Source organism: Peromyscus californicus, unplaced genomic scaffold (genome assembly GCF_007827085.1).
Source record: "Peromyscus californicus insignis strain IS unplaced genomic scaffold, ASM782708v3 Scaffold_14__1_contigs__length_90479793_seg_2, whole genome shotgun sequence".
NCBI classification, from domain to species: Eukaryota; Metazoa; Chordata; class Mammalia; order Rodentia; family Cricetidae; genus Peromyscus; species Peromyscus californicus.
The window spans coordinates 79,867,158-79,890,226 of record NW_026294436.1 but is presented as its reverse complement, the minus strand read 5'-3'; positions in this window follow the sequence as shown (position 1 = coordinate 79,890,226).

Genomic DNA, 23,069 nt, shown 5'->3' with positions numbered 1-23,069 from the left:
GACCTTGAGACATATTTAACTGTGGACTTTCTCTAAGAGCCAAGGCAGCCACTTGGGGTCCTAAAGGATAAATGGGAGTCTGATTTACTCTTCCCTGCCTTCTCTTGAATGATTGACCTTGGGTCACTGAGGCTCTTTTCCTTGCTGTGACCATTTGCAGTCTCTGGGTTGGTGGGATTCTGGGAGCAAAAGATTGGGGTGACTTGCTCATTCAGAACAAAAGACCAAGGGTGGGTCTATAAAGGGCTTTGGGTTTCCATGAGCCTCATGAGGTTGCAGACTGAGGTTGAAGGCCTCAGGGAAGGAGTGTTGAGGAGTTGAAATGAAGTCCAGGGCCAAGGGCCAGGGTGGGGTGATCTGATGGCGGTTGAGGGCTGGTAATGGGGCAGCTGAGGGCAGGGATGGGCGTGCTGAGGACTTGGACTGGAAGTGAAAGCAAGAATCCACTTTGAGGGCCAAATTGGCTTAGAGCAGCCTGTAGGGTTTACTCCCAATCCTCACGCCTTAGTTTCAGCTCTTGGCTTCTTATCGAGCCTCTGGGCCCCAGATGAGGGATTCTTGGCTTGAAAGCCCTCAATCTACCCTCTGTTTCCTCCTGGGATCTCAGCGTCACTTCTCTGGAGAGCAACTTCTGGCAGCAAAGACCTGTATAGGAGGTGGAGGTAGGGGACTTGTGCGCAAGCGCAGACTGCAGCGCTCAGCCGGGTGGGCACTGCAGCTCACGTGCACTCTCTGGTGGCTGTTCAGAGCCATGACTTGTGGCGGGAGTGCAGATCTGCTTCAGGCGTCCAGCCAAATGCAGTGATTTTCCAGGTCCACACAGGCCAGGAGGAGAGGATTACAGGGAAAATAGACAAAAGTGCCAGGCAAACCGCCCTGTTCTGCATTGTTTGGGAGTCAGGCGAGAGCAGTAACAGGAACCATCCCTCGCCCCTCCCAGCTTGGGGGAACCCTGACCTTGAAAGGGCACTGGGCCCAATAGCTTCCCAATTTGGAGGGCACTGGGGACAATAAGTCCAGCTGGAGACTAGAGCTGGCCCGCGCTCCTCCCGGGCAGTGTACACAGTACATGTCGTCTCTGCTCACTCTCACTAAAGGCATAAATAACATGAAGAGAGACACTGCCCAAGATGGCCCAAGGCCTGCCTAGGCTTAGCAGAAAGGTCTCCCCAACCATATGTAAGGCTAAGCTAGGTAACCCACAAAATGATAATTACAAGTTGAGTTCATTTTTCTTCTTAGCTGGTGCAGCTGAGGGCTCCTATTTCCAGACTCTGAGCTGTCCTTGCTTGATCTTCTTGGGTCCCACCCTATTCTGTCTGAAGCAGTCACTTTGGAATGTGTTTCCTCCAGCCTGGGATTTGAAGATTAGTCATTAACATTATCACTCACCTTCTGTCCCTTTTCAAGGGTATGTTGATTATTCCATTTTTCCACCTGAATTTTTGAGTGCTGTCTGCTGAGAAATGGCCTCTTCAGGGCCTTCCCATTTTCGTGCTATCTCTGGTCCAGACTATGTCCCTTTGATGGCTGTCATCCAGTCCTCCAGGAGGACCTTTTTGTGTGAATTTGGGACAAAAGGAGAGCAATTTCAAAAGTGACAACACTGAATGTGGTCTCATCACTTTTGTAGAAATCATGAATTCCATTCAGAGAGACCCCTTTCTCTCCAATACTGGCAGTGGCCACAGGTGCCTGGATTTTTGCCATTTATCTGCATCACAGGCACTGTGGGTGTGTAAGGCTCATGGGATGCCCTCGTATGATGACACAATATCTCGTGTTCTTCAAGAAATATCTAAGGACATGACCTCATCGATGAGCTGGCACAATGTTCATATTGCACAAAGGGATACATTGAGATCCAGATAGAAGGGACTGGCCTGATCACTCAGCAAGCTTGTGATACAGCTGAAATTAGAGCCCAGGTTTCCTGATATCCACTCCATTCTTTTACTGAGTTTTGGAGGCCCTGAAACTTGGAAGATGTTTCCTGGTTATATATGTCCACTCAGATATCATTAATGGCTGTACCACAATGTGCCAGGTATAAGGCAACAGATATGTAGTCATATATTGCATAGTGAAGCTTCAATCACTGATGAACTCATATACAGAAGTGGTCCTTTAAGATTATGATGAAACTGAAACATTCATATTATTCAAGGCCACCATAGCCATTTAAATGTCATAGTGCAGTGTGACACTCACACATTTGTCAAAAGGGAGTAAACAGATCTATCTAACTACCTTATATAAAAGTATAATGCACATTACTAAGTTCAGTGCATAATACTTGATAATAAATGATTATTTTATTGATTTATATTACTTCTAATTATTATTTTAGAGTACATTCTTTTTTTAAAGTTTACAGTTAAATAGTACACCAGATTTATCAGCAGCAGTTTCATATACCATATGTTCACTGGTCTCATATCCAAGGCAGCATTAAATGAAGACCTACTGTAGTTGTATGTTTTCTCTGGTCCCGGCTGGCTCCTGTGGCCCTGCAGTCCCACAACCACTTTTAAAATAATCATTCAGAGACTTACATTATTTTCAAACTATATGGCCTGTTGGCTCAGGTTTCTCACTAGATAGCTCTTACATCTTAAATTAACCCATTTTTATAAATCTATACTTTGCCACATGGCTTGTGGCTTACTGGTACTTTCCATCTTGGTTCTCATGGCAGTGGCTAGCGGTGTCTCCTCAGCTCTCCTTTTCCTTCCTCGATCTCCAGCTGGAATGTCCTGTCTAACCTTATTCTGCCTCACCATTGGCCAAACAACTTTATTTATCAACCAATCAGAGCAACATATATTCATACAGAACAACATCCCACAGCAACCTACCCAATCTACATTTATATGAATACATTCTGTAATATTTGCTTGATGACAAAATGCATTTATCATGATGTGTCCCTGCCATGAAGCAATTTATGACAGTACATAGGGAGGATCTAGCTCCAAAAGCTTGTCACTCAGTTGGACAGAGAAAACATGCCTCTTAGCATCTTTACATGTACTTCTATCATTTTTTTTATGTTCATTATTTCCTCTCCCTGTCTTTTTTAAAGAGGAGGCTTATAGAAAACTAATCCTGAAATGATGCAAATCTTTTGCCAAAAGATATCTCAAATCCAGCTGCTGCTACTGACTTATTGATGGACATTATCCAGTGGCCTTGGGGAGGTGGTGAGCAGTCCAACCATGGCCTGTTATAAGGAGAGACAACTCAGCATCCACCCTCCCGTGAATAACAGAACAAAAGCTACCAGTGCCTGCCTGCAGGATCAAAGCACATGGGCAAACACTGTATCTCTCAGTTAAATAGATCTGCAAAAGGCACTGGAGCGGCAAAGTCAAGGAACTTTCTGGGAGGGAAGTCTGAGTAGTAGACAAACATGCTGGAAAGAGGATTTCTGTACCCTACCAGATGCTTCCTGGTGGCACTTTCTTGTGGACTTTCTCTGGAATTGGAGGTCTTATCCCTCTGTCCTCTTTCTATACCATCTATTTTAAAGCCCAGAGGGATGGAGTGGATAGAGACTTAAGATCTTAGTGACTTAGGCACACCAAGAGTTTCTTAGGGCTTAGTTTTCCCATTTGTAAAGAAAGGGAGAAATATTGGCTCAAGCGTCCTGTTCCTGTCAATAAGCCCATGTCTCTGGGAAGAGGAAGACTAGATCAGTTGCTTTCAGGTCCCTGTCTGATTACTGACTGACAAGTAGAATGATGGCCATTTCTATTCTGGGTCTTAGTATGAAAATGCCCATTTCCTGGGAAATTTGGGGATGGCAGATCGGCCAATTTATTTATTCTTTCTTCCAGCCTGATTACAGTTGGCAACAGACAAACCAGCAGCAACCTCAGAATAATTCTAAGGGCAAATACATTATTTTGATTTTAAATCTGAAAACAGTTTTTAAAATACTAAAGTCTGAAGCTGGAGATTGGCTCACTGGTTATGAGCACTTGTTACTCTTGCATAGGGCCCGGGTTTGATTTCCAGTACCCACATGGTAGCTCACAACTGTCTAAACTCTAGTCCCAGGGTACCAGATCCCCTTTTCTGGTATCAATGGGCAACAACCATAAACATAGTGCACATGCATACATGTGTATACATGCAGGCAAAACAATCATGCTCATAAAATAATAAAAAATTAAAGATTTTTAAGTCTGTGCCTCTGAGCGTGTATGTATGAGTGTTTTGCCTGCATATTTTATGTGCACCTTGTGCTTGCTTGGTGCCCACAGAGTTCAGAAAATGGTAACAGATTTCCTGGAACTGCAGTTGAAAATGGTTGTGAGCCTCCACGTGAGTGCTGAGAATGCAACCAGGTCCTTGCAAAAAATGGCAAGTACTGTTAACCACTGAGCAATCTCTCCAGCTCATGTTGATTATCTTTTAAAATGCTTAGTGGAAGCATTTAGAAACTTTTGGTGAGTTAAGTGTATTGCTGATTTCTCAAATGAGATTTTGTTCTTTATGTAAATTGTGATAGTTCTTTCTGTATTTTTCGGTATGTGTCCTGTGTCACGTATATGAATTGCAAATGTTTTCTCCTGGTCTGTTGCTTGCCTTTTCTTTGATATTATTTATTTACTTAGACAGTGTCTTACTATGTAACCCTTGCTGGCTTTGAACTCATCATAAAGACCCGGCGGGCCTCAAACTCACAGAGATCAATAACCTGCCTCTTTCTCCCTGCTGCTGGAATTAAAGGCATTCATCACCACATCGGTCTGCATTTTCTTCTTCTTCTTTTTCTTTTTTTTTTTTTTTTTTAATGTAATGCCTTTTAAAGACTAGAAGTCTTAAACCTTTGGTGAAGTCTGTTGATTGATAGTTTATATTGTGGCTGTTTTCTTTAATTGCACTGCCCCCCAAAAAACATTGCTTATCCTAAGGTCACTAATATTTCTCCTATATTTTCTTATAGTTTTAGGTTTTATGTATAGATGGATGAGGCATTTTGAATCAGTCTTTGGTACAGTGTGAGATAAGAACTCAGTTAACTTTTTTTTTTTCTGTAGGGAAAAACAGTCATACCTTATCAAAAATAGAGGGCTAGTCTTGGTGGCACACACTTTTAATTCCAGCAGAGGCAGGTAGATCTCTGGGAATTTGAGGCCAGTTCAGCCTACATGAGTTTTAGGTCAGCCAAGGCCACATAAATAAAACAAAAATAAATAAAATTTTGAAAATTGATAATATATCACTACAGTTCTACTCCTTGGCTTACTGCTGTGTTCCATAGATCTGGCTTTGTGCTTGCTTCAAACTGTTTTAATTATAGTAGCTGTTTACTGTCTTGAACTTAGATGATAGGAGCCTTGATCTAATTTTATTTAACATTTGATATTGCTCTGTAAATTGTTTGCATTGAATTTTATGTTATTTACCTGAGGTGAAATTATCACAGCCCGGCCTCCAGCTTTGGTCTTCTCATTATTGTGGGTATGTCCACAATGTAGCTTCCATTACAATACAAACCTTAGAATAAGTTTGTTAATCGTCCGAAGAGAATTTATTTGGGATTTTAACTAGTCTTATATTGAACTTGAAGATCAGTTTGGAGATCTTAATGATATTGAGTATTTTGTGCCTGAATATAGTGTATGACATCACTTATATAGATAATTCTTTAAATTTCTCATTGTCATTTTATAGTGTTCAATTTGAAGCCTTTTTGTTAAATTTATTCTTAAGTATTTTATATGTTTTGATGTTATTGTAATCCTTTTTATAAAATATATGCTTTTAATTTCTTTTTCTTGCTTTACTATAGGGGCTAGAACCTCAGTAGTATATTAAATAAAAATTTAAAATAAATATGTGGTGTACTTCAGTGGTAAAATCTTTTCCCAGCATGCTCAAAACTTTGTGTTCTATTGTCAGTACTTCAAAGAAAGCAAACTGAAATTTTTTTAAAAAATTCAGGTATCCTAACCTTGTTTCTGATGCTGAAAGGCTACTGCTATTGTCCTTCTTCCTTGACTAAGCCAGTGTGTAGGAAAATGTTGCTGTGGGCCAGCCATGATATGTGAGTACAAATGAGTGTCACTGCAGTAGCTTGATGTTGTCTCAACATGTAACCTCTCGGCTACTGCTTCAGCATGTCTGCTATTGCTCCCATGTCCTCACCATGATAGTCATGGACTTATCCTCTGAAACTGTAAGCAAGCCCCCAGTTAAATGGACAGAACAGATAATAAACACCACATTTAGCTCTTCGTGCTCTGCTTCTCAGCAGCCATAGCTGTGGGTTCCTTCAGTCCTCTCCTAGAAGAAAGTGGGGTCTGAATACATGGTAACATAAAGCAGGCTGAACAGAGCCTAACAGGCTGCAACCTCCAGGTGCCCTGCTGACTTACATTTCCCCCTCCCCCATCTTGTAGTATTTATGCTTTTGGCAGTCCATCCTGCTTCATTTGTCTCTCTTACCAAGTACATACTCATGTAGACACAAGCGCTCTTACACCCTCAAATATCAGAGACTTGAAATCTTGGAAGAGGGTTGGAGAAACTTTACAAACACACATGCCAATACACATGAGGATAATGCTAGAGAAGGGGAGCCAGGCGTGGTGGTGCATACCTGCAGTCTCAACAATTTATAACTTACCAGTGCTATGGTGGCAGATTGCTTCATTTAAAGCCCACAGTTGCATACTGTCTTTTAACATAGATGCTGCCCCCCAAAATTATCATAGATAATGTGGTAATATGGTGTGAATATGATTTGTCCTTTTTGAATCTCGTGCTGAAACTTAATCCTCTTGTAAAATGTTAAGAGGTAGGGCCAGATGGAACTTTAAGGAATTAAAGATTAGGACTCTGTCCTCAAGAGTATATTAACCCATCCACCTGACTAATAAATTAGTGGATTAACCTGTACAATGACACAACTTCTGGAGGCATCACGATCCCTGACTTCAAGCTCTACTATAGAGCTACAGTAATAAAAACAGCTTGGTACTGGCATAAAAACTGACATGTGGACCAATGGAATCGAATTGAAGACCCTGACATTAATCCGCACACCTATGAACATACAATTTTTGACAAAGAAGCCAAAAGTGCACAATGGAAAAAAGAAAGCATCTTCAACAAATGGTGCTGGCAAAACTGGATATCAACATGTAGATAGATCCATATCTATCACCGTGCACAAAACTTAAGTCCAAATGGATCAAGGACCTCAACATAAATCCAGCTACTCTGAACCTGCTAGAAGAGAAAGTAGGAAGTAGTCTTGAACGCATTGGCATAGGAGACCACTTCCTAAATAGAACACCAGTAGCACAGACTCTGAGAGAAACAATCAATCAATGGGACCTCTTGAAACTGAGAAGCTTTTGTAGAGCAAAGGATACGGTCAACAAGGCAAAGCAACAGCCTACAGAATGGGAAAAGATCTTCACCAACCCCACATCTGACAGAGGACTGATATCCAGAATATATAAGGAACTCAGGAAATTAGACATCAAAATGCCCAACAGTCCAATTAAGAAATGGGCTATAGAACTAAACAGAGAATTCTCAACAGAGGAAACTCAAATGGCCGAAAGACATTTAAGGAATTGCTCAACATCCCTAATCATCAGGGAAATGCAAATCAAAACAGCTCTGAGATACCACCTTACGCCTGTCAGAATGGCTAAGATCAAAAACACTGAAGACACCTTATGCTGGAGAGGATGTGGAGCTAGGGGAACTCTCCTCCACTGCTGGTGGGAATGCAAGCTTGTACAACCACTTTGGAAATCAATATGGCGTTTTCTTAGAAAATTGGGAATCCATCTCCCCCAAGATCCAGCTATACCACTCTTGGGCATATACCCAAGGAATGCTCAACCACACCATAAGAGCACTTGTTCAGCTATGTTCATATCAGCATTGTTTGTAATAGCCAGAACATGGAAACAACCTAGATGCCCTTCAACTGAAGAATGGATAAACAAAATGTGGTACATATACACAATGGAATACTACTCAGCAGAGAAAAACAATGACATCATGAGGTTTGCAGACAAATGGATGGATCTAGAAAAAATCATCCTGAGTGAGGTAACCCAGACTCAGAAAGACAAACATGGTATGTACTCACTCATAGCAGGATACTAGACATGAAACAAGGATGACTTGTCTGCTACTCACATCACCAGGGAGGCTACCTGGAAAACAGGACCCCAAGAAAGACACAGGGATAGCCCAATGACAGAGAAATGGAATGAGATCTACATGGACAGCCTGGACATGAGTGGGGGTAGTGAAAGGCGAGGGTCGAGGGAAAGAGAGCTTGGGGGAGCGGGAGATCCCAGCTGGATCAACAACAGAGAGGGAGAACAAGGAATAGGAGACCATGGTAAATGAAGACCACATGAGAATAGGAAGAATCAAAGTGCTAGAGAGGCCCACAGAAATCCACAAAGATACCCACACAACAGACTGCTGGCAATGGTCGAGAGACAGCCCGAACTGACCTACTCTGGTGATGGGATGGCCAAACACCCTAATTGTTGTGCTAGAAACCTCATCCAACTACTGAGGGATCTGGATGCAGAGATCCATGACTAGGCCCTGGGTGGATCTCTTGGAGTCCAATTAGCGAGAATGAGGAGGGTTTATATGAGCGAGAATTGTTGAGACCAAGGTTGGATAAAGCACAGGGACAAATAGCCAAATGAATGGAAACACATGAACTATGAACCAATGGCTGAGGGGTCCCCACTGGATCAGGCCCTCCGAATGGGTGAGACAGTTGATTGGCTTGATCTGTTTGGGAGGCATCCAGGCAGTGGGACCGGGTCCTGTGCTCATTGCATGAGTTGGCTGTTTGAAACCTGGGGCCTATGCAGGATTGTTTGGCTCGGCCTGGGAGGAGGGGACTAGACCTACCTGGACTGAGTCTACCAGGTTGACCTCAGTCTGTGGGGAAGGCTTTGCCCTGGAGGAGATGGGAATGGGGGGGGAGTTGGGGGGAAGGTGAGGGGGACGGGAGGGGGGAGAACAAGGGAATCCGTGGCTGATATGTAGAACTGAATTGTATTGCAAAATAAATTTAAAAAAAAATTAGTGGATTAATAGATGTGCTGGATAGTTTTATGTCAACTTGACACAAGCTAAAGTCATTTGAGAGGATTGAACCTCAATTAAGACAATACCTCCATAAGATCTGGGTGCAGGCAAGCCTGTAGGGCATTTTCTTAATTAGTGACTGATGGGGGAGGGCTCAGTCCATTGTGGGTGGTGCCATCCCTGGGCTGGTAGTCCTAGGGTCCATAAGAAATCAGTCCGGACAAACCATGGGGAGCAAGCCAGTAAGTAGCAACCCTCCATGACCTCTGCATCAGCTCCTGCCTCCAGGCTCCTGCCCTATTTGAGTTCCTGTCCTGACTTCCTTTAATGATGGACTACAATTTGGAAGTGTAAGCCAAATAAACCCTTTCCTCCCTAACTTGCTTTTTGGTTATGATGTTTCATCATAGCAATAGTAACCCCAATTAAGACAATAGGTATCTCAAGAGTAGATCTGCTATGAAGGTCAGTCTGGCCAGGTCTCTGGAGCCTTCTCTATCTCTTGCCATGTATACCATATACCAACTTAGGATTCTGCCAGAAAGAAAGCAGATACAGCCCTTGATCTCAGGTAGAAACAGAAACCCAAATAAACATTTTTATTCATATATTGCCTAGACTGTGAAACAGAAAATGGAAAGGATTGGCTTAAATAAAAGAAGAACGGCTGAAAACTGGATTATTACTGTGTAATCCAGTATATATTGAGATGTGGGAGACTACTACTGTCCTCATCCTTCCTTGATAAACACCCAGAATTTGTGAGATGAGATGTGAGGATGGGGATGGAGTGCCAATCATAACTTATACTAACAAGGCTTTGTTGGACAAAAATGCTACTCATGCTACCAGGCTGTCTTAGTTAGGGTTCCTATTGCTGTGAAAAGAGACCAAGGCAACTCTTATAAAGGAAAACATTTAATTGGGGCTGGCTTACAGTTTCAGAGGTTTAATCCATTATCATCTTGGCAGGAACTGTGGCAGTGTGCAGGCAGACATGGTGCTGGAGAAGGAGCTGAGAATTCTACATCTTGATCCAAAGGCAGCAGAAGCAACTGTGTATCACAGTAAGCATAGCTTAAGCATAGGAGACCTTGTAAACATTGCAGCTCAGATGGTAAAGGTATACTGGCAGTCAGGAGTCAAGGAATACCACAAAGTCACTGTAAGCATCGAAGCTCTGTTCCAGGAGAAGTGTTACAGCTCTGCTCCTGAAAAGTTTCCCCAGTGCAAGGATAACAACTCTGCTCTGGTGGGGACTGGTTTCCAGGTTTCCCCAGCAAAAGTGTTATAGCTCTGCTCATCTAGCAGAAAGTTTTCCCAGAAAAAGTTGTTACACCTTACAGCTCTCTGCTCCGGCAAAAGTGTTAAACTGCACAACAAACCTCACTCAAGAGATTTATCAGAAGGGAAAAATCCAGGAGGGTGGTTGCCTCTGCTAGGGTGAGAAGCAGCAGCAAACTGAACAGAATGCAAGGCTTATATAGGGTTTCTTTGGGTGGGGGTGTGGAGCTTTTCAGGGTTGAGATTTCCATGGTGGGGATGGTGGGACTTCAAGTCCTGAGCATGGTGGGATTCTGTGGTCAGACTCTGAAGCAAACTCAGGGATTGGTGGGATTTTGTGGCCTGATCTTGGGGCAAGCTCAGGGACTGGTGAGATTTCAAGTCCTTGGCTCTGGTCTTGGGGTCAAGTCAGGGTCAGGGTGCTTTTCCTTGGCCCAGGTCTCAGGTCAAGTCAGGGGCAGGGTGTGCTTTTCTTGGCCCTTTTCACCCTCCAGACCCACCCACACATCGTGACACACTTCCTTCAACAAGGCCACACCTACTCTCAACAAGGCCACACCTCCTAACAGTTCCATTCCCTATGGGGGCCATTTTCTTTCAAACCACCACAAAGGCCAAGGAAGTCTTTGGCTTTTCTGAAAGGCTAGAGAGTAGTTCTACTATCAGACACAGCTGGGTTCAGAACCCCAACCACATCATCAGGACTTTCTATGTTTTGAGCATAGCAGTCTCCAGTAGTCTTGGGCTTTTATCCCATCAGATTAGCAACAGCAGAAGAATAAAGTTGCTTCTCCATTCGCTTTGACAAAAAAGCCCCAACAAAATATCTGATTGTTGGGTGTTGGGTTGTGTAATCATTCCTAATCCAATTATGTGTCACAGGACATGACATACCCTGATTGGCCAGCCAGAGTTCTGAGCACATCCCTGAAAGGTAAGTAGCTATCTCAAGCAGCCCACAGGGAAAGGATCTTTCACAGAGAAGAAGAGTAGTAGTAGGGTCTCCATAGCACAGCAGCCTGCTGCTTGCTAAACTCCAAGCAATATTGACTATGTGACATTCTTGGCTTTTGTAACATTTATACAACTGAGAGCTTGAGGATAGTCTGGACTGCACTTGCGATGGAGAGGGTGTTCTTTTCAGCAGTCACTGGGGCACTACTTCTCTGTGGGAGGTAGCAGAGTATTCCCTGAGCCTCATTTATTATTTTAGTAACCAGTGTAGGCAAAAGATTGTCAACATCAAGTTGCCAAAGTCACCAGGAATTGTTGTCAACCAGTCAGTGTTGACAATTGTCCCTCCTGAAATGCTGTGACCATTCTCTTGGACTCAGAGCATTAACCCCAGAGGACTTAGGACTGGAGCCAAGTAGGTGGCTAAAGGCCATGCATTACTGGTTGTTAGCCCCCAACACCTTATGACAAGTGCAAATAAGACTACAGAAATCTTGAACATAGAATTCAGAACTGTGAAATGGTGTCTGGGTAGGGCCCTTACCTAGCAAGCAGGAAGCCCTTGGTTTGATCACTCTCCTAACACTATACTGGGTATAGTGGTGCATACTAGTAATACCTGTACTTAGGAGATAGAAACAGGAAGATCACAAATTCAAAGTCATCCTCAAGTTCCAAGGCTCGCTCTCTCTCTCTCTCTCTCTCTCTCTCTCTCTCTCTCTCTCTCTCTCTCTCTCTCACACACACACACACACACACACACACACACAGACATGATAAACAATAGATAGATATGTGATAAATAATTAAATAAATTTAAAAGGTAGATATTAGGAATGTACCTAAAAGTTTTAAAAATACAACCCTGGGGGCTCATGACGGATTTGCAGGGAAGTGCAGGTACTAGCTTTGTGAGGAGTCTGGAGTTGGAGGTGAAGGGGGTGAGGGGTTGAATGATGGAGGCTCCACCTGTGTAGAAGGGTGGTCTGTAGCTCGAGTTTTCCTGCCTGGCCCACAGTCAGGACAAATCTCTCTCACCTGCCAGTCCCACAGCCGCTCAGACCCAAGCAAGTAAACACAGAGACTTATATTGCTTACAAACTGTATGGCCGTACCAGGCTTCTTGCTAACTGTTCTTATAGCTTAAATTAATCCATTTCCATTAATCTATACCTTGCCACATGGCTCACGGCTTACCAGCATCTTCACATGCTGTTTGTCATGGTGGCGGCTGGCAGTGTCTCTGACTCAGCCTTCCACTTCCCAGAATTCTTCTCCTCCTTGTCCCACCTATACTTCCTCCTGCCTGACTACTGGCCAATCAGCGTTTTATTTACTAACCAATCAGAACAACACATTTGCCATACAGAACATCCCACAGCAGTGGTCTTCCTTACTTTCAGTGTTCACCCCTAGGATGAAGGGCAGGCCTGCACCCTGTGGTTGCTAAGGGGCCTGCTGCTTGAGATTCTATTTCTACCTTATGAGTTTCAGATCCAGTCATAGACTTCTACCAAGCATGCATGGATAAAATAATCATACAAATGACCATGAATACAGGGGGCACTTACTATGTGCCAGTCATTGTTCAAAGTGCTTTACTGTACCTCACAGCTAATAAGGATAGCAGTAAGATTTGGATCCATGTGCCAAAAGAAAGAATACGATACACACATTTTAAGCCTGAAATCAGAACATACCCCATTTACTTGAACTCCCCATATTGTTGGCAAAAGTAGAAAGTCTGAACATCTGAGAATAAGGATCATAATAGGGGACTCAAAAAATAAATGACCATTTGGGCCTTTCTGTTCATCCTGCCTCTAAGCCTGGCTTTCTGGCCACACTGGGAAGTGCTAAGGATTATGCTATCTAGGGGATAATTACTCACCAGTTTGCCCAATTCCCTCTTCCCCTTTTTCTTTTCTCTGGTTATTGTAATTATTTGAGAATTTACAGAATAATCCATCACCAAGTCCTCCAGAACAAATTGAACGTCAGGTTTATAAAACAACCTAATAAAGCAGATGGCATTACCCACTGGTAAACCTCTTCTGCACCTTCTACTCCACCCCATAATACTTCAGTGTCTCAGGAAGCTGACAGAGTATCCATTTACAGGCAGATTAATCCTGAACACTATAAACATGGGAAGAAAATTACATTTCCTTGTCTTCATAATTGGTAAGAAGGACACATTAATCTAGAGAGCCTGGAGGAAGGACCCGTCTGCTTGTCCAGACCTTTGTGGGGAGTCTGAGAAACAGGGAACCTGCCCATCTGTCTGGCTGTGTGTTTACCAGTCTGTTACTAGTGACTGAAACTGGGTACCTGCACCCTCAGACAGTAACCCCCCTCTCCATGAGCAGAGGGAGATCAAGCCCCACATTCAGGAATCCAGGCCTGCAGTTGAGACTGCCACTTCCTGCTTTCTTTTACTTTACAGGATCTGTGAGATTTGGTAAGTCTGTAAACACATCTCTGAAGTGACTCTGTAAGTTGGCCTCTTTGTCTACTCACTAACCTTTGAGAGGGTTCCAGAAGGAATTCACTCAATAAGATTCTGATTTAATTTCCTCACTGCTTTCTACTATAGCTTTTAAACATTTAAAAATTAAAAATACTTTTAAAATATTTAAAATAACATTTAAAAATGCTTCCTTTCCCTTCCATGCTAGGGGTAGGTGTGAAGTATTATCTCTTTGGAGGCTTGTCAGAACTGTCAAGAAATGCTTTACCGGCCAAGTCCTTTCTTTAGAGGCGTGGGGTGGAGGAGGGGTTTCTGAGAAAATTCTAGTTCAGAACTAAGGATCTCCTAAACAGACATAAAGCTGACTGGGACACATAAGCACTGCCCCCACTCCACCCTACCCCACCCCACCCTGATGTGGAGGGCAATCTGTAGCTTGAGTTTTCCTGCCTGGCCCACAGTCAGGACAAATCTCTCTCAGCTGCTAGTCCCACAGCCACTCAGACCCAACCAAGTAAACACAGAGACTTATATTGCTTACAAACTGTATGGCCGTGGCAGGCTTCTTGCTAACTGTTCTTATAGCTTAAATTAATCCATTTCCATTAATCTATACCTTGCCACATGGCTCGTGGCTTCCCGGCATCTTCACATGCTGTTTCTCATCATGGCGGCTGGCAGTGTCTCTCTGACTCAGCCTTCCACTTCCCAGCTTTATTCTCCTCATTGTCCTGCCTACACTTCCTGCCTAGCCAATGGCCAATCAGTGTTTTATTTATTGACTAATCAGCAACACATTTGCCATACAGAACATCCCACAGCAGCAATCTCTGACCATCAGGCTTGAGAAGACGTGAGGTAGAGATGGAACGAATATGGTAGGTGGGCAAGTTTACCCAGAGTGGAAGAAAGTCTCAGGGCAAGTCCTGGCTGAGATGAGAAATGGGACAAAGGAGAAAGGGAAGAGCTTGTCATTTCTGCCTCTGGCCTTGGTATCCATCTCCTTAGCATCTGTTGTCCTGTTTCCTCCAGAGCAGAGTCCAAATGCTGGCTTCTAGGCAAGTGGGGCACATTCCTGGTGTGATTATCTAGCAGGGTGCTTATGCTCTGAATAAATAGCAGAGTGTACTCTCTGGTTGATTGTGCTTTACGGTGTGCAGCTCAGCCACCCTGGGCTGCACAGGAGTTTCTCTGGGAATCTCAAGATGTGGATGGAAACGGGGTATTGTGGACTGGACTGGACTCCCTAGGCTATTTCTCACTACTGGGACCCCTTAAATGTGTCACAAAGGTTCCAGTCTATACCTGGGCCTTAGGCTGTTTGTGCAATTACTGTCCCTTCCTGGAGTTTGAGCAGAGCTGAAATGGGGCTTCCCACCATGTCCATAAGAGCCCTGGGATAGCTGGGCCGCTCTTTGGCTTCTGTAACTAAAGAACTGTGGAGGATGCTGAGTTATGTTAAACAATGCTTTCTCCTGTCTTGTTGGTATATTTTGCTTCCCCCTTTTCTCTGGACTGAGTTTTCTCCACTTCTTTGCTTTTTCCATCTCATCCTCTATATTATAAACTAAGCATTAATTGTGGGTTTAATACAATCCCAGTGTTACTATAAATATTCATTTTAGTTTCATGCTTTCCTTTATTAAATAAATCATTAACTTCTACATATATATTTAAATTGACAATTATAATTTTAAAGGAGAGAAAGGATTAGCAACTCTGACCCCAGGGTCCTTCAAGCTTAAATGTAATATCATTCCATTTCATTGACTGGTTCTAATAAAAATTATTAAAACATGAATTATAAAGTAATGATATGTAAATTATCTAGAGAAACCAACAAAGCACTTAATTTCAGCCCTTAAATGTGGCAATTAATATTGGATGTACATCTATGGTTTGAAGGGTTAGTCTTAATAGATATAAGTTGAAATGTTAAAATGAAGAATTTTAATGCATTCTCATCTGAGTCTCAAACTACTTTAACCGATTAACTTGTTTCTGTCTGAATCAGGGTTTTGCACTCTTTGACTAGAGAAAACTGAGTATTTAGTCCTTCTCTTCATCTTTCCAGAGTTGCAAAACATGATCAGTTTTCCACATGTTGTCCAAAGACCAGGAGCTGTTTGTTGCCTTTTTATTTAATTATTGTTATTATTTGCTTTAATTTACAAAGTTCTGTCATTCTTAGAAGATACAGGAGAAGTAGAAAGTGCTATTTATGATCTTGAACAGACAAGGCAGAGTGAGACTATACACCCCTCCTGAAGATGTCATTAAGATTAAGACAAAACAAAGGCAACTAGTCAAAATGAAAAAAAAATTTAAAATGTGATACAATGAAATGAAAGAGCACTAGGGAATGAAGAACCTGACTGTATATGGGTTACCTCCTCATATTTTTGACTCCTATAAATACTTTACAAAAAGTAAAATACCAAACATGGTTGATCACTGTCCTGCTTAGAGTCAGTTGTCAGTTTGACACAGCCTGGGGTCATCTGAAAGGAAAACCTTGATTAAAGAATTGCTAGATCAGAGTGGCCTGTGGGCAGTGGGAAATTTCGATTGTTAATTGATGTAGGAAGGCCTGCCCGTTGTGGTTGTTACCAGTCCTGGGCTAGTGGTCCTAGGCTGTCTAGGAAAGCAAGCTAAGCAGGGGCAAGTGAAAGAGCCAGCAAGCAGCATTTGTCTCTGTTTTCTGCTCTGAGTTCCTGCCCTGACTTCCCTTGATAATGAACTTTAACCTGAAAGCTGAAAATAAACTCTTTCCTTGCCTAAGCTGCTTTTGTTAAGAGACTTTTATCACAGCAAAGGAGATGAGGCTGGAGTAAGAATCATATGTACCACAATTATACCCATATTTAACCTTTCATTCAATAATTAATATACTTTGAAGATCTATGAACATAAAGCAAAATATTTATGAAGTTACCTACTATAGTGTTATTTATGATATAATATTAGGAACAGCCGGGCGGTGGTGGTGCACGCCTTTAATCCCAGCACTCGGGAGGCAGAGCCAGGCGGATCTCTGTGAGTTCGAGGCCAGCCTGGTCTCCAAAGTGAGTTCCAGGAAAGGCGCAAAGCTACACAGAGAAACCCTGTCTCGAAAAAACCAAAAAAAAAAAATATATATATATATTAGGAACAATCTGCAATTCATGTAAGCATAGCAGATTGGCAGAATAAATCACTGTTTATCCATACAGGTAAGAATACTTCTGTAAAATGGTCAGATTTCCAGAATATATTTTCAAGTAAAAGCCATAACATGTTACATTATTATAAGAAAGATGATCAATTAAAAATCCATAATGGTAGCTCTAATATTTTGTCATAAGTGATACTATAATAGATAACTTTATAACTTTTTTATTCTTTGCCGCAGAATGCTCTTCAAAGCTTTTGGACTTTTGCCAGTCTTGCAGATATCAAATGTATTGTTCTAGGTTTTCTGGCATTTCCTTTATTCTATTTCTCTTTATATATTTAAAGACCATTTGCCATCTTTCCTTTTGTTATTGTCCCTTAATTTTTATGAATTGTTTACATAGTAGGGGTATTAGCTGTTTATATTATGGTATACATTGAAATTATTTTCCCAGAATATAGTATCTTTTTTTACTTTGGTTATGGTGATTTTAGCCATGAACAGTAAAATTTTAGATGTAGTTATATTAATCAAGATCTACTCTTGATTTTGGATTGTGAGTCCTAATGAGAAGACGTTCCCAATCAAGATGTGAGAAGATTCTCTAATACTGCTATGATTTCCTTCACACATTGAAATCACTAATCTGTTTGCAGTTTACTCAGAGATGGAATGTAAGCTTTGATTCCAAGTTTATCCTTTTCCTGATGATTATCTGCATCCTTATTGAAAATATCTACATTTTCTCCAGTAATTTGAGATATAATAAACTTTTCATATAATAAACTTCGTGTTTGCTCAGTTCTATTTCTCTTTCACCTTTTTTCTGTTCATTTGTCTACTAATGCAGCACTCCCATACTCTTAGTTTGAGAGAGAGTTTCTGCATCTTATTTGGTCAGATAAATCCTTTGAGAGCATGTTTGGAGGAGAGTGCAGCTACTGCTGCACCCTTGTCTGAAGACAGGTCCTCCTTTATTTGGGGCGGGTCACCCTCTTCTATAGAATGCACATCTTTAAGAGGGACACATATGGAGTGATGAAGAAGGAAGGAGACAGCACCTAGTCACCCAGATCAGCCAAGTCAATCTTGAAGAAAATAGGGTTATGTCACAGCCAGATCACCCTCACATCCAGATAAATCCCTTTATGTGTATTGTAATTCTATGTACTGAGTAACTATTTCTGTTAAATTGTTTTATGTTTTCATTTCCTTTTATATTACTTTTGCATTTTTTGGTTTTCATTGGAAAATTCAAATTTTCTTGAAAGTTTTATTTTCTGTCTTTATTACTGAGTTATCATATCTAATTTAAGACCACACAGGCTTCTTTAACTTGGTATGTCTAAAGTTTGTAGTTTATGGTTATAAATATTCTTAAACTTCTTTAAACTTTTATTTGATCCTTTCTTTTTTAGACAGTTAATAAATTTTACTAATACAATAATTTTTCCTTTTTTGGTTTTTTGAGACAGGGTTTCTCTGTGTAGCTTTGCGCCTTTCCTGGAACTCGCTTTGTAGACCAGGCTGACCTCGAACTCACAGAGATCCACCTGCCTCTGCCTCCGGAGTGCTGGGATTAAAGATGTGTGCCACCATCGCCCGGCCATCATTTTTCATCATATTTCTCTTGAGGCACTTTCCTAGACTTATTGCTTTTTATTGACATATGTCTAAGAGTTCACTAAATGAGATTTTTATGTGTCAAAACTTTTGTGACCTCACACGCCTCAAAACATCTTTGTGGCGTTCAATAGCTTGGCATTCTTGGATGTAAATAACACTTTGGCTGAATATGAAATTCTGGGTTCAACATCCTTGAATGTTTTGAAGCTATTTTCCCCTGATTTTCTATATCTAATACATTGCTCAGAAGTTTGGTAAATTATGTATTTAAACCTTTGTACAGTATTTTCCTTCTAAAAAATTTTAGAGATTTTTTTCTGTACTTCTCATCTTTTTTGTTCTTACTAAGCTGCTTTTGTTTGTTTGTTTTAGTTCTTCTTGCCACTCATGGAGGCCTTTTGATAGGAGAGCTTTTGTCTCTTATCCTCCTTATTCAATATTAACTGCCTTCCATTTTCTTCACTTTATCTTATTAGACTCTTATTCTTTGGAAATCAGGGCTAGTACTTACTTAAAACATATGACATCTTTCTATCTTTCATCTCTTTAGTTTCTGTTCCCTTCCAAGAAAGTTCTTTTAGTTTTATTTGAAACTCAGTCCATTGTTTCCAATTACCCTATTTCACGAAAGGCAAATGCTCAGTTTGTCTTCTTTCTTTTAAAGCAGTTTTATTCTTTTGGGTCAGCTTATCTTGACCTGCAAACTTCCCTCAAAGGTCTCAGCTGCTTTGTATGGAATGAGTAGAGTCTGAAATCCTAGCTGGGTACTTCCTGGTGAGCGTAAACTCGAGAAAAGAATGAGCTCCAAAGCAGAGCATGTTAAAGTCAGCTGGTTGACACAGCCACTCTAGTTTCTCCAAGAATCTGCTGCCTGCTCCTGACTGAGGACTACTTCTTAGTGGCTACTTCCTTACTGTGGAGACCTCTGCCTGGAATCTTCATTTGAAAGGAACAGACTTGTTAGTGGACCTTTATGGTAGATCCATCGGCTTTGTGAGTTGATAGGGACAGTAAGAATACTGAATGACTGAGTTGGTACACAGGGGAGCTAGAAGACCATAGTTGATCCCACTAAAGATAAGAATATCAGTGTGATAGCTCAGCAGGTAAAGGCACTTGCTGTCATGTCTGACAATTTGAATTTGGTCTGTGGTGTCCACATAGTGGAAGGAGAGAACCAACTCCTTCAAGTTGTTCTCTGATCTCCGTATGAGCACCGTGGCACACCCCCAATCCCACAGAAATAAATATAATAAAAAATAAAAGTTAGATTAGTGAAGTTTTAAAAATTCTTCAATAGTGTTTGAATTCTATAAGTTTGAGCTATGATGCTGCTTGCTTATCTCAAACTGCATATATATGTGTACATATGTGCATTAGTGTGCATGTGCATGTGTATGTATGTATGTATTTGTATGCATGTGTGTGTCAGTGGGTGCATATGTGTACATTTGTGTGTGTGAACGCAAAATTGCTAATGTAACCCCACACTGTCCTAACATTATTTTGTGCCTGCCTGGTCACTTCTCAGTCTTCTACCCCCAACAGCCACATTCACCTTGGTGAGACTTCTGAAATTGTCCATGACTTTGGCCATGACCTAAACGTATTATGTAATGTCTGGAAGATACCACTGAGCCTGGCCAAACAAAAGCAGATATTACTAGGCCACTCTAAATCCCTCACTAATGTAACCTATTCTGTTTCTGGTGCCTTTTATCTCCCTGCAATTTCTCATAGTTTTATCTTTAGATTCTCAGATCCATGACTTTTTTTTGCCATTATTTCTCCAGGATAAATTTTTAAGAGGCATACAGCTGAAGTGATCATTTACTATCTTGCTAGCTAATGGTGATTTATTCTTTCTGGGTAGAAGCTCAACCCTTGTGATGTTTCTCCCTGTCTCTAGTCCTTAGGCCCCTGGTCATTTGAGTTCTGCAGGAGAGGTTCAGGACCTTGTGGACTACCAGGAGAAGGATGTTTTGGATCGGTGCCCTTCCATATGGGACAGATCTGGACTAGTGCCCAGCCTCGCGGTCCACTATGGGCCTGTATGGCTGTCTGGGACGTTGTTCTGGTCCTCACCATTAGAATCTGAGGTCCACACTTGGTCCCTCCAAGGTCCTTGTCATCTCTTTAGGTTGTCATCAGGTGGGGCATGTATCAAGGACAGAGCCTCACTGCTACAGTGGCTGCTCTGTGATGGATGCCATCTGGGATGTGCCAGGCTATGTGCGGCATTTCTCTTATTAGACTGGATGCCCACTCTCCCCAACCTACACCTTAGGGTATAAAGCCATTTTTCCAACATTCTTTATTTTTCTTTTTTTAGGCTTCATTTAAAACACACATATACATATACACATATTTCTTCTTTTTAAAAATTACATTTGTTTTGAAATTACATTTTTTTTTCTTATTTGGGGAGTAGGGAGGTGAATGCCACAGCATTCTTGTGGAAGTTGGAGGACAGCTTGCAGGTCCCTCTTCTACCATGTGAGTCTAGGAGATCAAACTGAAGTGTGTTAGGCTGGTGACATGTGCCTTAACCTGATGACTCACCTTGCCAGCCCCCAACATTTTTATTTCTTCACATCCATCTAGATGTTACTATAGTGTTTCTTTTCACCCAAATCCATAGAGTTCTGTATAAACTCCCATTAAGGCCACCATTCCCCTGCATCAGAAATGTTTATATTCCTGTCTACATGGCTAGGGTGTGAGCTCCCTTAGGGTGACAACTGAATCATACTTTTTCCTTGTACTGCTTGGTGTCAGGCCTTGGACTCAGAATAAAATAAGCACTAGATAAATACGTTGAATCACACTGAATATTACAAATTAAAAAGAGACAAGTGCTTTAAAAGAAGTGTTTTGGGGTAAAAGACATTATTTCTGACATAGGAATGTGGAAAAGTTGCTTAACACAGTCACACTAGTACATTTGGCCTGCAGAAAGGGAAGGGCTCTTGAGAAGGGAGGCAGCAGAGTGAAAGCATACACATGAGCAAGCTCTGTTCCTTTTCCAGACAGGAATTGTTCCTCAGGCTTCTTTCTAAACTTTTTCTAGGTATAGTGTCTGGAACTTGAGTGGTGCTGAGAATAAACTGCGTTGAGTGGAATAAAAATCTGTGTTCTCTTACATCCCTGGAGAGGTAGGCAAGGAGCTGGGGTGCCCAATGGTCCTGGAAGACATTACAATTATAAAGAAAAGGCCTTTTCTTATTTTGGTTGAAGACACATATGAAGACACATAATCCAGTACTTTACAATTTTTAAGTCAAGGTCTCAGCATGAAATGAATAACACACCAGGAAAGATAATTGAGAAGAATTTAAGTGAGGAAAAACTTACACTGAGGTGGCTGTTAAAGAAACTTAACCAGGGGCAATAGTAAGGCGTCTCTGGATATGTTAAGTCCTGTCCCTGGCCTCATAGTGACAAAAGGGAAAGAATTAGCCTACCTAGCCTACTTCCCTGGGAGATGTAGCCAAATCATGTATGTGCACTTGTGTGTGCATGTGGGAGGGTGACAAGTCTTCCAGCCTCTTTCTCCTCCTGCACTCTGGGGTCTCAAGTTAATGTTTCCCAGCAACTAAACCCAACTGGAAACCTCCAGGGTGCAGAACAAGATGTGAAGAACAGATTTTCAGATGTGGAGCATCTGGTTCACACCATTGTTCTATTCATATCTCACAGTAGTCCAGTGAAGATGATTTTAATTGTTCATACATGTGAATAAGACCAGAAAAGTTACTTTTCTAAGGACCAAATGGTACTAAAGGAAGACTTATATCTTTATAGGAACAACTGTTGTTGTTACTAGTGGTGGTGATGGTGGTGTTAATGTGTGTGGCTCAGCAGTTAAGAGCATTTGTTTTTTCCAAAGGACCAGGGTTCAATTATCAGAACCCACAAAGCAATGTACAACTTCTATAATACCAGTCTCAGGGCGCCCTCTTCTGGCTTCTGCAGGCACTGCATGCATGGAGTGCTCCACCACCTAAGCAAGCAAAACATCTACACATAAAATAAACTCTTTTTTTAAAATAATAACAGAGACAGAGCTAGAGATAGAATGTAAGCTCAAGGGTGAGAGAGAATTGGACACACAGCAAGACAGAGTCTTCTCTGCCACTATGAGAGAAATCTCTGGAAGGGATCCAAGAAGTTTCTGGCTGGTGTTTGGGGATAGAAACTTGATCCTGGGCCTGAGACACAGAGGAAACACTAGGATGCCAGGCCTAACAGAAGAGACAGTGGTGGGAAAGGTGGGCTGGAGTAAGGAGCCACACACTATGTCATCCAGGCTGTCTTTCACAACCCTATTTCTGCCTCCTGGGTACTGGGATTACAGGCATGCATGGCTCAGCAGCTCACTTTTGATACTGTACTTCACCTCCATGAAAGCTACTTTTGAAGGTTCTTTACCATGTGGATTTGAGCCTTGTATATGCCACTGAAGGCTGTACCTGAAAATCTGCT